Source organism: Cavia porcellus, unplaced genomic scaffold (assembly GCF_034190915.1).
Source record: "Cavia porcellus strain 051 isolate PalLab524CR breed Dunkin Hartley unplaced genomic scaffold, mCavPor4.1 scaffold_8, whole genome shotgun sequence".
In the NCBI taxonomy this organism is placed as follows: Eukaryota; Metazoa; Chordata; class Mammalia; order Rodentia; family Caviidae; genus Cavia; species Cavia porcellus.
The window spans coordinates 49,173,744-49,189,369 of NW_026947491.1; the positions used below are offsets into that span (position 1 = coordinate 49,173,744).

The 15,626-nt window shown below is 38.9% G+C and overlaps 1 long non-coding RNA gene and 1 other non-coding gene across 2 annotated transcripts in view; both read right to left on the reverse strand.

Annotated features, from left to right (window-relative positions):
- Positions 1-15,626, reverse strand: part of LOC134477329 (uncharacterized) — a 28,610-nt gene that overhangs the window by 10,182 nt on the left and 2,802 nt on the right. The window lies entirely within an intron of this gene.
- On the reverse strand, positions 14,640-14,743 carry LOC111753362 (U6 spliceosomal RNA). Its single transcript, XR_002788169.1, has one exon. It is a non-coding gene; the product is annotated as a U6 spliceosomal RNA (small nuclear RNA).

The following is a 15,626-nucleotide window of genomic DNA, read 5'->3' on the forward strand; positions in this document are numbered from 1 at the left end:
CAGGGGCTGGGGATTTAGCTCAGCGACATAAGCGCCTGCCTTGGAAGCAGGCAGTCATGAGTTCGATCCCTGGTACCGGTAAAAACAAAAAAGACCAAAAAAAAAAAAAAAAAAGAGAGAGAGAGTTTGAGGCCAGCCTGGGTTACATAGTGAGACCTTGCCTCAAAAATAAACAAAAAGAAATGAGACTCTAACCTGCTCATCAGATGTTTACTCCAACTGTCAGAGGCCTTCATCCATTTTGTAAATCAGGTCACTTTAACAGACCCAATAAAATGGAGTCAGCAAAAGCACCATTCCTGTGGAGGTCAAGGGCCTGTATGAGGGGCCTGCTGAGGTAAAACGAAGTCATGTGATGAATGGTACTTGAGTAATTTGTCTGCTGACCATTGTCATCTTACAGGCTCCCTCGGTGAAGGACCCTAAGCCCTGACAAACCCAGAAGCTCTGGGCTACAGCACAGGCTCATGTCTGCTGTCAGGTAACACAGCTACACACAGAGGGCCTCAAGGCCATCTAACAAGCAGTTGAGTATCTCACACCCATCCCGATATGTTCTCCTGGAACTCTGCTCCTTGCAGGAACTTTTTGGGAATACAAGCTCTGGGGGTTGTGCTTTCCTGTCCTGTGACGTGAGAAAAGGACATTCAAAGTTACCACTGGAACAGGAATGTGGGAATTTCCTAATGTCTCAAAAGGACTTTTACTACCATCTCTAGACATAAAAACTTTAGGGTCCTCTCTGCTATGAGAAGACTCAGGAAAGGATTAAGTTCAGTTCTCCAGATTCTCAAAATTATCTTCATTGGTAAAAATGGAATTTAGAGTTGGGCATCGTTGTACACACTTACAATCCTAGCACTTGGAAAGCTGAGACAGGAAGATTGTCAAGAGTTCAAAGTCAGGGTCGTGAGTTTGAACCCAGGTACCACAAAAAAAAAAAAAAAAAAAAAAAAAAAAAAAAAAGTTCAAAGTCAGAAAACCAGGCATGGTGGCACATCCCTGTAATCCCAGCACTTAGGAGGCTGAGGCATGAGGATTGCTGCAAGTTCAAGGTCAGCCTGGGCTATAATAGTTTAGTGGCAGGCTGAACTATATGGCAAAAACTGTATGTCTCAAAAAAACAAATAAAAAAAAAGTTCAAAGTTAGCCTCAACTAAGAGACCCTTTCTCAGAAAACAAAGGGTCTTGCTTTGCAGTTCAGGCAAACTATGTAGCCCAAGCTGGCCTCATGGCACTCTTCCTACCTCAGTCTCCTGAGTGTCATGATTACAAATGTGCACCACCACATCCCACACAGATAAACCTGACTAAAATGCACAGTGTCCCCAACTTAGCTGCTATGTTTTCAGAGATCCCTCTATTCTTTTCTGCTTCCTTTGCCATCCTCCTTCTCACCAACTGTTGCAGTCAGGGCTTGTGAGGAGAACAATTAGAATCGGCACAATTTATAATATTATTTTATGATGGTCACTCAGAGTTTGTGTGTGTTTTTTTATGTTTGTTTTTTTTTTTTTATCGGTACCGGGGATCGAACTCACGACTGCCTGCTTGCAAGACAGGCGTTTATGCCGCTGAGCTAAATCCCCAGCCCCAATGGTCACTCAGAGTTAACACAAGGAAGTGCAGGAAATCTGTCCACAACACTAAAGACCCAGAATATTCAGTCAAGGCCCTGGATCCCACCACAATGTCTTGCATGAGTCCAGATGAAGACCTAGAGCCCATGACAATGCTTCCCACAAGTCCAACTGGAAGTCTAGAGCCCATGAGAAAGACTCATGCCATAGATCTGCGCTGGGAGGGCTCAAAGGTTAGTGAAAGCTAGAAAGTCTGTGCCAGCAGGATAAAGGAGCTGCGCTGGTAGGTTGAGGGTTTTACACTGGAGCTAAGAAGTCATGCTCAAAATAAGAACCAGGGCTGCCCTGAAAAGCACCACAGTCATCCTCTGAGACACAGAGGTCCCAAGCTCCTCCAATGATCAGTCAAGGAGTGCATGCCAGAAAACCAGCGACAAGCTTTTCTGGCGATTAAATGGCACAAATCTTCCCCTGCAGAGCACTGCTGGATATAAGGACCAGAGCTCCCCCAAAGTGAACTGTAGTCATTCCCACCAAGTTTCCAAGCTCCTCTGAGGACAATGGTTGAGCTCACACTGGGGAAGCTATTCATGATGAGCTCCTCCAGGAGAACTAATGATGGGGAGCTCCTCCAGGAGAACTAATGACTCAAACAGCAACGCGTAGAAGAACCCAAAACACCTCACTCATCTTCTCCACGTCTCTGTTTATGCTGGCATCTTTCCTCAGATGGGCCATCTACACTCAACACCATGCTGATTTAATTCAGCTGGTGCTAAGTTGATCATCAGGTTTCTTGGGTTTTTTTTTGTCTTTTTCCTTTTTTTATTGGTACCGAGGATCAAACTCACGACCACCTGCTTGCAAGGCAGGCGCTTATGCCGCTGAGCTAAATCCCCAGCCCCAACCATCAGGTTTTAATCCACGACACCAATTTAGAAGAATCCCAAGCACTAGTGTTTCCTTGACTGTTCCAAACCTTACGGGGAGAAACTCCAAAGCAGGATTTTAAAAATCTTAAAATTTTAAGGTATCTTAAAATTTTGAGGTCTCTTCTGTAATTATTACGCACTGAGCACATGGCCCAAGGCCTGCTGTTCCTGCTGGCAGATAATACAACCAGTGATTTACTTACTGTTGGATTTTTAAGAAAACACGCTTGGGCCAGGGATATAGCTCAGTGGCACAGCGCCAACCTGGCAAGTGTCAGGTCCTGAGTTCAGTTCCTGGTACCAAAAAAATAAACACTTTTGATCTACTTCATTGCTTTAACCATATTTATGGAAAACTAGAAAAAAAGGCATAATCTCTGAAAGCTTTTTTTTTGTTTTGTTTTTTGTGGGGTTTTTTTGTACAGGGAATTGAACTTACAACCTTGCATTTGCCAATCAGGCACTATGCCACTGAACTATAGTCCCAGCCTCACAGCCTCTAAAGGGGTCCCTACTTTTTTTTTTTTTTTTTTTTTTTTTTTGCATTGTACTGCAGCTTGAATCCAGGACCTCACATAGGCAAGTGCTCTGCCATCGATTAATATCACTAGTTCCCTAATTGTAGCAAGTTCAGGATATATACAGAAAGAGTACCAATTTATATATTGAGACACAATTCAATACATGATTGTACTTACGTATACAAAGATGCAGCAAATTAAAGGTCATTAAACAAATGTATTTTGTTTATTTGATTTTTGAGACAGAGTCTCACTATGTAGTTCAGGCTGGCCTTGAATTTGTGGAGGTCCTCCTGCCTCAGCCTCCCAAGTGCTGAGATTATAGATACATGCCAACATGCCTGGCCTTTTTTTTTTTTTTTTTTTTTTTTTTGAGGCAGTATGTAACCAAGTTAACAAGGTTGGGTTGCTTGGAATTTAACATCCTCCTGACTCAACTTCCAAGTAGGTGGGGCTATAGGTGTGTGAAACTGTGCCTTTCAGGTTTATAGTTCTTTACAGCAGTCTTGTACTTATATTTCCGGTAATACCCAGCTAGCGAAATAGTGCATAAATCTTTGCCCCATGACAATAAAATTGGTAGGTAGAGAGTGTTGCTTGAGAAAGGGCTGACTTAGAGCAGTAATAAATGACAGTTGTTTCTGGGTGTGGTGGTCCCAGCAGTGAAAGGATTGAAGCATCTGAACTACTTGAGTTATGGCCAGCCTGGGTCACATCTGAATTCAAGGCTAGCTTCAACTATATGGCAAGTCCCTGTTTGAAACAAAACAAAGAAAAAATAACAATTGTTAGGCTATGAGGAAAGATGCAGAGTAATACAAAAGTAGGCAAAACTTTGCCTGTTGGTGACATTTTTTTTGTTGTTGGTGGTGACATTTTTATAATGATCAGCCTCAGAGACTATGCAGGAAACTATATTTTCATGTAATGCTGGTGGAAAAACAGAAGATGCACACAGTATAATCTCAGAACGCAGTTTGGAAGAATACAGCAAAAATATTAAAGTACAGAAATTGATCCAGCAGTTCCACTTATCCTAATGAAATCATTATCTCTGATGTGGAGGTAAACACCTGGAATCCCAGCACCCTGGGAGGCCGAGACAGAAGGATCAAAAGTTGGAGCTCAATCTCGGTAACTAAAGGTTAGCAAGACCCTATCTCAAAACAAAAAATGAGTTCAAAGACAGGCTGAACTACATAATGAGACCTTGTCTCAACAAAAACAAACAAGCAAACAAACAAAACTAATAAAAAGTAGGCTAAGACAGAAAAATCTCAAATTTAAATCCAACTTGGGGAACTTAGTGACAAGATCCCTGCAAAAAAAAAAAAAGAAGATCCTTGCCTCAAAATAGAAATGCCTGGAAATCAGATGTGCTCCTGCATGCCTATAAACCCAGCAAAGGGGGCTGGGGATTTAGCACAGCGGCATAAGCGCCTGCCTTGCAAGCAGGCAGTTGTAAGTTTGATTCCCAGTACCGATAAAAAGGAAAAAGACAAAAAAAAAAAAAAAAAAAAAAAAGCAAAGGAGGCCAAGGCAGGAGGATTTCTGAGTTCAAGGCTAAACTACATAAGAAGACCCTGTCCCACCCCACCCTCAAAAAAAGAGGGGAGGGCAGAGGTGTAGCTCAGTGTGAAGATCCTAGGTTCAATCCCCAGTACCACAAAAAATAATAAAGAACATTGGCATAGTGGTACACACTTGTAATCACAGATTTCTAGGAGCCTAAGGCAGGAGATTGGCAAATTCAAACCTAACCTGGTCAACTGAGGCAGACCCTGTCTCAAAATAAAAAGGATTCTTTTCTGTACTAGAAATTGAACTCAGGACCTTGCACTTTCCAGGCAGGTACTATGCCACTGAGCTACAGTCTTAGCCCAAATAAAAAGGGTTTGGGTATGTAGCTCAGTGCAAAGGTCCTGGGTTCACTTTCTAGTACCAGAAGATAAATAACATAAAACACAATAAAGTACAAAAGGTTGGGATGTATCTCAGTGTGAAGGCCCTGTCTTAAATTGCCAGTAATGTCCAAAAAAGCCATACTAAGATAAAAATTTTAAAAGGCCCAGTATTGTAGCTTAGTGGTAGAACAGCCAAGTCTTATTAGTACTGCAAAGAACAAACAAGAAACACAAACCCATCCATAAAACTAAAATTAAAAAGGCAGTGATCAGGTGCATACACACACACACACACACACACACAAGTGTATACATATATTACTACATGCATATACACTACTGTATGGAGTAACAAAAACTAAAATATACCAAAGGTATATAGAACAAAGGGGCTCTAGGAAAGCAGCCGAAGGACCCTGAAACAATCTTTCTGCTGTCCTTCCTCAAATCCTCCCACCTTACCCTCTACTAGCTTATTTCCAGGAAACATTTCCTACCCATTTACTCCTTATGATTCTTTTTTTCTTCTAAGAGCTGGGGATTCGGGGCTGGGGATTTAGCTCAGCAGCATAAGCGCCTGCCTTGCAAGCAGGCTGTCATGAGTTCGATCCCTTACACCAATAAAAAAAAAAAAAAACGAAAAAAAAGAAGCCCCTGGTCTTAAATTTCTCTCTCTTTTTTTTTTTTTTTTTTTGTCTTTTTCCTTTTTATCGGTACCAGGGATCAAACTCACCACTGCCTGCTTGCAAGGCAGGCGCTTATGCCGCTGAGCTAAATCCCCAGCCCCCCTTAAATTTCTCTTCATCTCTGGAAATTCAGTTCTAAGAGCTGTGGATTCAGTGCAAGGACTTCACACTGACCTAGATCTCTAGCCCTTTTTGAATTTTTATTTTGAGACAGGCTTTCTCTGATTTGCTTATGGTGGGCTCAAATTTGCTGTCTCTTTTCAGCCTTCCAGAGTACTGGGATTATTGGCATTTGCTCACTATGTACATGTAGGTTAGTGCCATTACCACACCCAGCTTATGAACCAGTGTTTTAAAACATTAAACACAGGGCTGGGGATTTAGCTCAGCAGCATAAGCGCCTGCCTTGCAAGTGTGCAGTCGTGAGTTCAATACCCAGTACCAAAAAACAAAACATTAAACACAAACCAGGCATGGTGGTGTATGCCTGTAGTCCCAGCACTCAAGAGGCTGAGGCAGGAGGATTACTGTAAGTTGAAGACCAGCCTGAACTGCATGATGAGACCCTGTCTTAAAAAAGACAAAAATAAATTAAACACATGAAGCTAGCATTATTCTTCATAAATTTATTTTTCTATTTATATATCTTGCATGTAGTCTATAAAAAAATGACTTTTTTGAAATAGGGTTTCACTGTGATATTCAGGCTGATCTTGAACACATTTTGTAGCCCAGGCTGGCCTCAAACTTGCAGCAATCCTCCTGCCTCAGCCTTCTGAATGCTGGGATTACAGGCATGTGCCGCTATGCCTGGCTAAAAATGATTTGTAAGCTGGGCAAGATGGTACATATTTGTAATTCTAGAACTCTGAGAGGCTGAGGCAGGAGAATCAAAAGTGAGGCCAAATAAAAGTTTGAACCCAACTTACACAATTCTGCAAATTAGGAAGATTTTTTTTTTTTTTTTTAAGAAAAGGTCTTTCTTTGTAGTACGGTTGGTCTTGAACTATGTAGCCCAGACTGGCTTTGAACTCACAGTGATCCTCCTGCCTTAGCCTCCCAAATGCTAAGATTACAGGTGTGCACTACCACACCAGGCCATTCAAAAATTAAAAAATAAAGTGGTCAGGGATGTAGCTCAGTGCTGCAAGCCTTCAACTCAATCTCCAGTAACCACCCTCCCTTGAAAAGGCCTTTATAAACTACGTGTGTATTAGAAGATACCTTCATTATTCTTCCTCCTTTTATGATAGGTTCCTTCCAGTACTATTTTTTGGTCAAAATGCTGGTAACTGAAGATACCCTTCTTAAATTGTTTCCTGTTTACTTAGAAAATACAGTGTTCAGTCACAAATTCAGTTCATACAGTTAAAAGTTGCAAATCATGGCAAGTGGGAGGTCATGAGTTTAATCCCCTTACCACAAAAAAAAAAAAAAGAATGAAAAAGAAAAAGAAAAAGTTCCAAATCAGGAGTTAGCTCTGTTTATTGTTTTTTGTTTTGTTTTGTTTTGTTTTAAGCTAGTCAAGTGAAGCAGTGGGAGTGGAGAAGGAACAAAGAAATCTGTAACTGGTCATTTATTGTTTTATAGGCTGTATTTGCTGCTATGGGTATCACCACAGCCAAAACTGAGCTAACTGTTCTAAATAGCTATTGGCCCTAACAATCCATGACTATTGACTAGGGTTCACAGAGAATACTGTGGCATGTTGCCAAGAACCAGGGATTAGGCAGGGGAGCAATAGCTTCTCATCGCCAACAAACTGATGAAGTAAGATCTTCCAGCAGACTCAGAGCCCAAAAACCAGCTACACCTGGAAGTTCCTCAGAGAAGTGATCATCACCTGAGTGTCCTGAATACCACCAATAAAGCCACTCACCATATGCAACTAACAAGTATCACCCCAGGAATTAAACTAGAAAAGAAATGAGAAGACACTTAAACAAGACAGAACCTCAGATATCTAGTTCACCAAAGGCAACCCCAGGAGGCAATGAGACTGGAAAATCTAAAAGCCCACCACCAAGTCTCTCCAAAGTGGTAACAAAGCAATTGAATGAGGCTCTGCAAAAAAGGAAATCAGAAATAATCTCTCAAATAACCACAGAGATTACCAAAATACACACCATGCTTAGTGATGTTAGAGCAGACACAGAGAAAAAAATGGATGAATTTAAGCAAATTATGGAAACACAGCATAGAAAACAAATAGAATCCATAAAGCAGATTCAAGCAGATACCCAGGAGAATAAAAAACTCCATTGAAAGTGTTCAAAGCAGATTAGGCCAATGTGAGGACAGGATCTCACATATTGAAGACAGACTTGCAGTTAGTGGCCAGGAAAAGAAAGATTTTTCGAAACTAGCAAGGGAACATGAGAAATCAATACAGCAGCTGCTAGATGTGACCAAAAAAAATAAGATTAATTGCAGTCAATGAACAAACAGGAGATAACACAAATAACATTAAAAACATATTCATAGATATCGTGACAGAGAACTTTCCTGGTAGAGAAAAAGAATTGAACATACAAATGGGGCATAACTCCAATTAGCAATGGTCAAAAAATCTGTATCAAAAAATAAAAATTTAAAAACATAAAATTAAAAAAAAATCTATGTCCAGGCATATCGTAGTCAAGATTCCAGAATCATAACACAAGAAAAGAATCTTGGGGCTGGGGATTTAGCTCAGCGGCATAAGCGCCTGCCTTGCAAGCAGGCAGTCGTGAGTTCGATCCCTGGTACCGATAAAAAGGAAAAAGACCAAAAAAAAAAAAAAAAAGAAAAGAAAAAAATCTTAAAAACTGTTAGGGAAAAGAAACAAATCACTTATAAAGGAAAGCCCATCAGCATTACAACTGACTTCTCAGCACAAACTTTCAAGTCAAGGAGAGTTTGGTGTGAAGTACTCCAAGTTCTAAAGGAAAACAATTTTCAACCCAGATTGATGTATCCCACAAAACTATTTTTCAAAATTTGTGGAGAAATTAGATACTTCCATGACAAAGAATGTCTGAGGAAATTTATGACCCCCAAAGCAGCACTTCAAAATGTTCTGAAGGACATTCTAGAAAGAGATAATAAGGACTATAGCTCCAGGAATCCCAACAGAAGGAATCCACCAGGGAAGGCAAACAATTAGAGGGAAGAGAAAAGGAAAAAAAGGGGAACCAATAACAGGAAAACAACATGACAAGAATAAGAGAATACCTATCAGTTTTAACCATTAATGTTAATGGTCTCAATTCACCAATCAAAAGACACAGACCCAGAATGAACCAAGAAGCAAGATCCAACAATATGCTGTATACAAGAAACACATTTAATTCAAAAAGAAGTTCATAGACTGAAAGTCAAAGGATGGAAAGCAATACTCCATTCAACAAGAATCCAAAAAAAGGGGGGGGGTGCTATTCTATTTGCAGATAAAGTAAATTTCAAGCCAACACTGATTAAGAGAGATAAAGAAGGTCACTATAACCTGGTAAAGGAAACAATCCAAGAGGAAGAGATAATCATAAATATATATGAACAAGTATTAGTGCACCCAGTTACATAAAACAATTATTAATGAACATTTAAAGTCAAATAAACTTTAAAAAACAATTATATTGGGAGGCCTCAATATATCACTCTCACAAAAAGACAGATCAACTAGACAAAAAAAATCAATAATGAAATATTAGAGCTAAATCAAACTTTTGAACAAATGGACTTAGTAGATGTCTATTGAGTGTTCCACTCCACAACATCAGAATACACATTCTTCTCAGCTGCACAGGGGCATTCTCCAAAATAAGACCATATACTGGCTCATAGAACATGTTTAAGCAGGGGCTGGAGGTTTAGCTCAGCGGCATACGCGCCTGCCTTGCAAGCAGGCAGTCGTGAGTTTGATCCCCAGTACCGATAAAAGAAAAAAAAAATGTTTAAGTAAATGTAAAGGAATTGAAATTATCCCATGCATATTATCAGATCACAGCACAATGAAATTGGAAATCCATGCCAAAAGAAGCCACATGAACTTTATAAACACATGGAAATTAGCACCCTACTGAATAACCAATGGGTCACAGATGAAATTAAACAAGAAATTAATTTTTACAGTTGAATGATAATGGCAAAACAACATACCGAAACTTGTGGGACACAGTAAGAAAAGCAGTCTTCAGAGAGAAATTTATAGCAGTAAATACCCATATCAGGAAAACAAAACAAGCACATTTAAACAACTTAATGTTGAACCTCAAACTTCTGTGAAAAAAAAAAAAAAAAAAGAGCAGGCTAAACCAAAAGCTCATACAAGGGAGGAAATTATAAGGATCAGAGCAGAAATTAACACACCAGAGACTAAAAAAAAAAAAAAAAAAAAAAAATACAAAGAATCAATGAATCAAAGAATTGGTTCTTTGAGAGATTAAATAAAATTGACAAGGTCAAGGATTTAGCTCAGTGGCATAAGCACCTGCCTTGTAAGCACAAGGTTGAGAGTTTGATTCTCAGGACAAAAAAAAAAAAAAAAGCCATAAAATTGACAAAACCTTGGCCAACCTTGTCAGAAAAAGAAAGACTCAAATCCATGCAATTAGGAATGAAAAAGATGAAATCACAACAGACCTTATAGAAATCCAGAAAATTATATCATTGCTGAATTCTACAATAAATTTAGTGAAGACACTACTACTTCTTAAACTTTTTAATGAAATTGAAAGGGAAGCAATACTCCCAAATTTATTCCTGGAAGCAAGCATTACTCTGATTCCAAAACCAGAGAAGGACCCAACTAAGAAAGAGAATTACAGATCAATTTCCCTAATGAACATTGGTGCAAAGATCCTCAATCAGATACTGGCAAACAGACTGCAGTAAATAGTCAAGAATATTGTACACCATGATCAAGTGGGGTTCACCCCAGGGATGCAGGGATGGCTCAACATAGGTAAATCCATAAGTGTAATACACCATATTACCAGAGCCAAGGGCAAAAATCATACGATCATCTCAATAAATGCAGAAAAAGGGGCTGGAGATTTAGCTCAGAGGCATAAGCACCTGCCTTGCAAGCAGGCGGTCGTGAGTTCGATCCCCGGTACCGATAAAAATGAAAAAGACAAAAAACAAATAAATAAATAAATAAAAAATAAATGCAGAAAAAGCTTTTGACAAAGTCCAGCACCTATTCATGATTTTAAAAAAACCTACAGAAAATTGGAATAGATGTTCTTTATCTTAACCTGATAAAAACCATCTACAACAAACCAACAGGATCATTGAACACAACTGTTTGCAGTCTCACTGTTTGAATGTCCACTTTGTATGCTTTGATACTGTGATTTGAGCAACTATCTCTAAGATGATAATATGTAATCTATTAACTGGTGATTTCTTACTGTTTTTTTTTTTTTGTAGTTCTGTATTATTTGTACCCTTACACCGCTTTGTTTTGTTTTGTTTTTTCTCTTTTTCCTTTTAAATAAAATTAAAAAAAAAAACTAATAGCCAACATCACACTAAATGGACAAAAACTAAAAGCTTTCACTCTAAAATCAGGGACAAGTCAAGGATGGCCACTGTCTCCATTCTTACTCAACATAGTCCTGGAAACTTTAGCTGGTGCAATTAGACAAGAGAAAGAAATAAAAAGAATAAAGATGGGAAAGGAAGACGTCAAACTATTATTATTTGCAAATAACATGCTATGCTACTTAGAAGACCTCAAAAACTCCACCAAAAGACTTTTAGATTTAATAAGCAAATTCAGTAATGTAGCTGGTTACAAAGTCAACACTCAAAATCAATAGCCTTGTTGTACATACATAACAAACTGAGAGAAATCAGAGAAATAATACCTTTTATAATAGCATCCAAAAAACTGAAATACCTAGGAATAAATCTAATAAAGGATGTAAAAGACCTCTATATTGAAAACTGTACTACTCTGAAAAAAGAGACTGAAGAGAATACTATTATTACTTTGGTACCAGGGATCAAACTCATGACTTTGGACTTGCCAGGCAGGCTCTTATGCTGCTGAACTAAATTCCCAGCCCTGAAAAGAATACTAGAAAATGGAGAGATACTCTGTGTTCTTGAATAGTAAGAACCAATATAATGAAAATGGCCATGCTTCCAAAACTGTTATACTGATTCAATGCAATCCCAATCAAAATTCCAATAGCAGGGCCGGGCATGGTGGCTCATGCCGGTAATCCCAGCACTCAGGAGGCTGAGGCAGGAAGATCCTTGTGAGTTAGAGACCAGCCTAGGCTACAAAGTGAGCTCAAGGCAGCCTGACCTGTATAGAGTGACCCTGTCTCAAAAAGACAAAAAAAAAAAAATTCCAATAGCACATTTTATAGAATTAGAGAAAACAATCCTAAAATTCATCTGGAATCAGAAGAGAACTGGAATAGCAAAGGCAATTCTGGGCAACAAAATCAAGGTAGCAGACATTATAATCCCTGACTTGAAATTATTATATAAAGCTACTGTGATAAAAACAGCATGGTACTGGCAAAAAACAGACCTGAAGATCAATGGAATAGATTAGAAGATGCAAAACAGCTGCAGGCATACTAAGCTACCTTATCTTTACCTTACCTTTTTTTTTTTTTTCAATCAGTACCAGGGATGGAACTCACAACCACGTGCTTGCAAGGCAGGTGCTTACACCACTGAGCTAAATCCCCAGCCCTTAAGCTACCTTATCTTTGACAAAGGTGCCAAACACATTTACTGGAAGAAAGACAGCTTCTTTAATAAATGGTGTTGGAAAATAAATAAGTAAATAAATAAATAAATGGTGTTGGAAAAACTGGCTTTCCATATGCTGAAGATTAAAACTGGAACCATATCTTTCACATGTACTAAACCAAAATCATAATGGATTAAAGACTTAACATTAAAATAGAAACATTAAATCTGCTGGAAGACAGTGTAGGTAAAACTCTTGAAGACACTGGTGTAGACAAAGACTATGAATAGGGAGCTAAGAGTTTAGCTCAGTGGCATAAGCGCCTGCCTTACAAGCATGTGGTTGTGAGTTCGATCCCTGGTACTGATAAAAAAAAATAATAATTAAAAAAAAAAAAAAAAGAAAAACCACCAACAGAGTGAAGAGACAACCCACAATGTGAGAGAAAATTTTTGACAGCTGTTCCTCAGATAAAGCATTGCTATCAAGAACAAATAAAGAACTCAAAAAAAATCAGTCCTCCCAGATATAAAGACCCAATCCAAAAATAGGTATCTGAGATGAACACACATTTCTCAGATGAAGAAGTGCAAACAGCAAATAAATACATGAAAAATGTTCAGCAGTGGGGCTGGGGATTTAGGTGGGGCTGGGGATTTAGCTCAGCGGCATAAGCACCTGCCTTGCAAGCAGGTGGTCGTGAGTTCGATCCCTGGTACCGGTAAAAAGGAAAAAGACAAAAAAAAAAAAAAAAAAAAAAAAAAAAGAAAAATGTTCAGCAGCACTAGTCATTCAAGAGATGCAAATTAAAACAACACTGAGATTTCACCTCACCCCAGAAAGAATGGTTAGTATTAAGAAATCAAGCAATAACAAATGCTGGAGAGGATGTGGGGAAAATAGAATGCTTCTCCACTGTTGGTGGGAATGCAGACTGGTGCAACTACTGAGGAAATCAGTGGGGAGATTCCTCAAAAAACTAGGATGGGGGGCTGGGGATTTAGCTCAGCGGCATAAGCACCTGCCTTGCAAGCAGGCAGTCGTGAATTTGATTCCTGGTACCAGAAAAAAAGGAAAAAAAAAAAAAAACTAGGATTGGAGATTCAATTCAACCCAGCTATTCCTCTTTTTGGTATTGTCCCAAAAGAATTAAAAACATCATACCACAGAAATATATGTGCACCCATATTTATAGCAGCACAGTTTATAATAGCCAGGTCTTGGAAACAACCTAATTGCCCATTAACTGAAGAATGGATAAAAAAGATGTGGCATTTCTACACAGTGGAATACTACTCAGCCATAACTGGACACTTTTATAGGTAAATGGATATGTCTTGAGAACATACTTATTAGTGAAATAAGACACACATGTGTAAACATCATATTGTTTCATTAGTGTGACAAGCTGAAAGGAAAAACATGTATATGTGTTTATATTTTAAAAAGTCGATAGTTTAAAAAAAAGCATAATGGCCTCCTTTGTCATCCACATGGCCTGTTCAGAAGCAAATTCAATGCCTTGGGGCTGGGGATTTAGCTCAGCAGCATAAGCACCTGTTTGGCAAGCGCAAGGTCATGAGTTCAATCCCTGGTACAAAAAAAAAAAAAAAAAAAAGACAAACTCAATGCCTCTCTTCACTGAACATCTCTGTAGGTTCTGCCTTCCCTTCTACACCTTGTCCCAGTCTTTTTGTCCCAGGGAGAATGACTTGAGCCAACGCAACGACTCAGGTCACACTTGCCTTTACTTTAACCTACTGTGAGCCATTTTGAGTTGACTTTTGGATGTCTGATATGCTATAAGGTTTGGGTTTTTTGCATGTGGATATCCAGTTGTTCCAGTATATTTATTGTAGGTACAATCCTTTCTGCAGTTAATTGCCTTTATATTTGCCTTAATTGGCAGAAATCGATTGTCTCTTATGTGGCTATCTATTTTGGGACTTCATATTGGCACCTTGGTGGTTTGTCTATTAATGTCATTTTGTCATGATTGGTGTAACTTTGTGGTAAGTCATGGAGTTGGGGAGGATTGGAGCTCTAATTTTGTTCCTTTATCAAAGATGTTTAGGCTATTCTGAGTCTTTTGTATTTCTACAGATATGTAAGAATCAAAATGTTAATTTTTATGAAAAATGACATTGGCATTTGTAAGGGATTGTGTTTTCTGAGTATTATTATTTTCTTCTATTTTTTTTTTCTGGTACCAGGGATCAAACTCATGACTGCGCTTGCTAGGCAGATGCTTACACCACTGAGCTAAATCCCCACCCCCAACTTTTGATTTTATTGTCTTTTATTTCTAATTTTTTTTTTTTAAATAGGGAACACTTCATGAATTTGCATGTCATCCTTGTGCAAGGGCCATGCTAATCTCTGTATTGTTCCAATTTTAGTATATGTGCTGCCGAAGCAAGCACTATTTCTAATTTCTTAAGGAATGAGAATATTTCATAACTTTCTTCTTTTCCAATAAATGTACTTAGTGTTAAAAAAAAATAGAGCAGAGTTCTCTTTAGACTATTAACACATTAGCTAGTGGTTTTGTTTTTTTCACTTTTTGAGACAAGATTTTGTTATGCAGTTCATGGTGGCCTTGAGTTCACTTTGTAGCCCAGGCTGGCCTTGAACTCACAGTGATCCTCCTGCCTCAGCCTCCCTAGAGTTGGGATTATAGGCATGAGCCACTGTACCTGGCTCAAGGCTTTCTTAAAAGTTTCCCTTGGGGCTAGGAATTTAGCTCAGTGGCATAAATGCCTGTTGGCATGCTTGAGGTTGAGAGTTGACCTTGTTTTTTTGTACCAGGGATTGAACTCATGACCTCACACTTGCCTGGCAGGCACTTGTGCCACTGAGCTAAATCCCCAGCTTTCTGAGCTCAATCCCCAGCCTGAGGTTGAGAGTTCAATTCCCGGTACCAAAAAAAAAAAAAAAAAAAAAGTGTTCCTTGCCTCAAATTCGAGATTTTTGGCCTTAACCTCCCAAGTAGGTGAGATGATAAGTGTGGGTCGGCAGTACAGGCATTTGTCATCAGTAATACACACATATGATATATAAATCATCTGTATGTCAAGATCATGTGCAGTTCAGTTTGTGTTGGGAATACAAGACTGGAAAGGGGTATATACCTGTAATACCAGTATTCTGGGAGGCTGAAGCCAGAGGACAAAGGTCGTAAGTCTTTAAATTACCTTCAGCAATTTAATGCCAGTAAGACTCGGTCTTACAATAAATTTTTTTTTTTTTGTCCTTTTCCTTTTTTATCGGTACTGGGGATCGAACTCACGACTGCCTGCTTGCAAG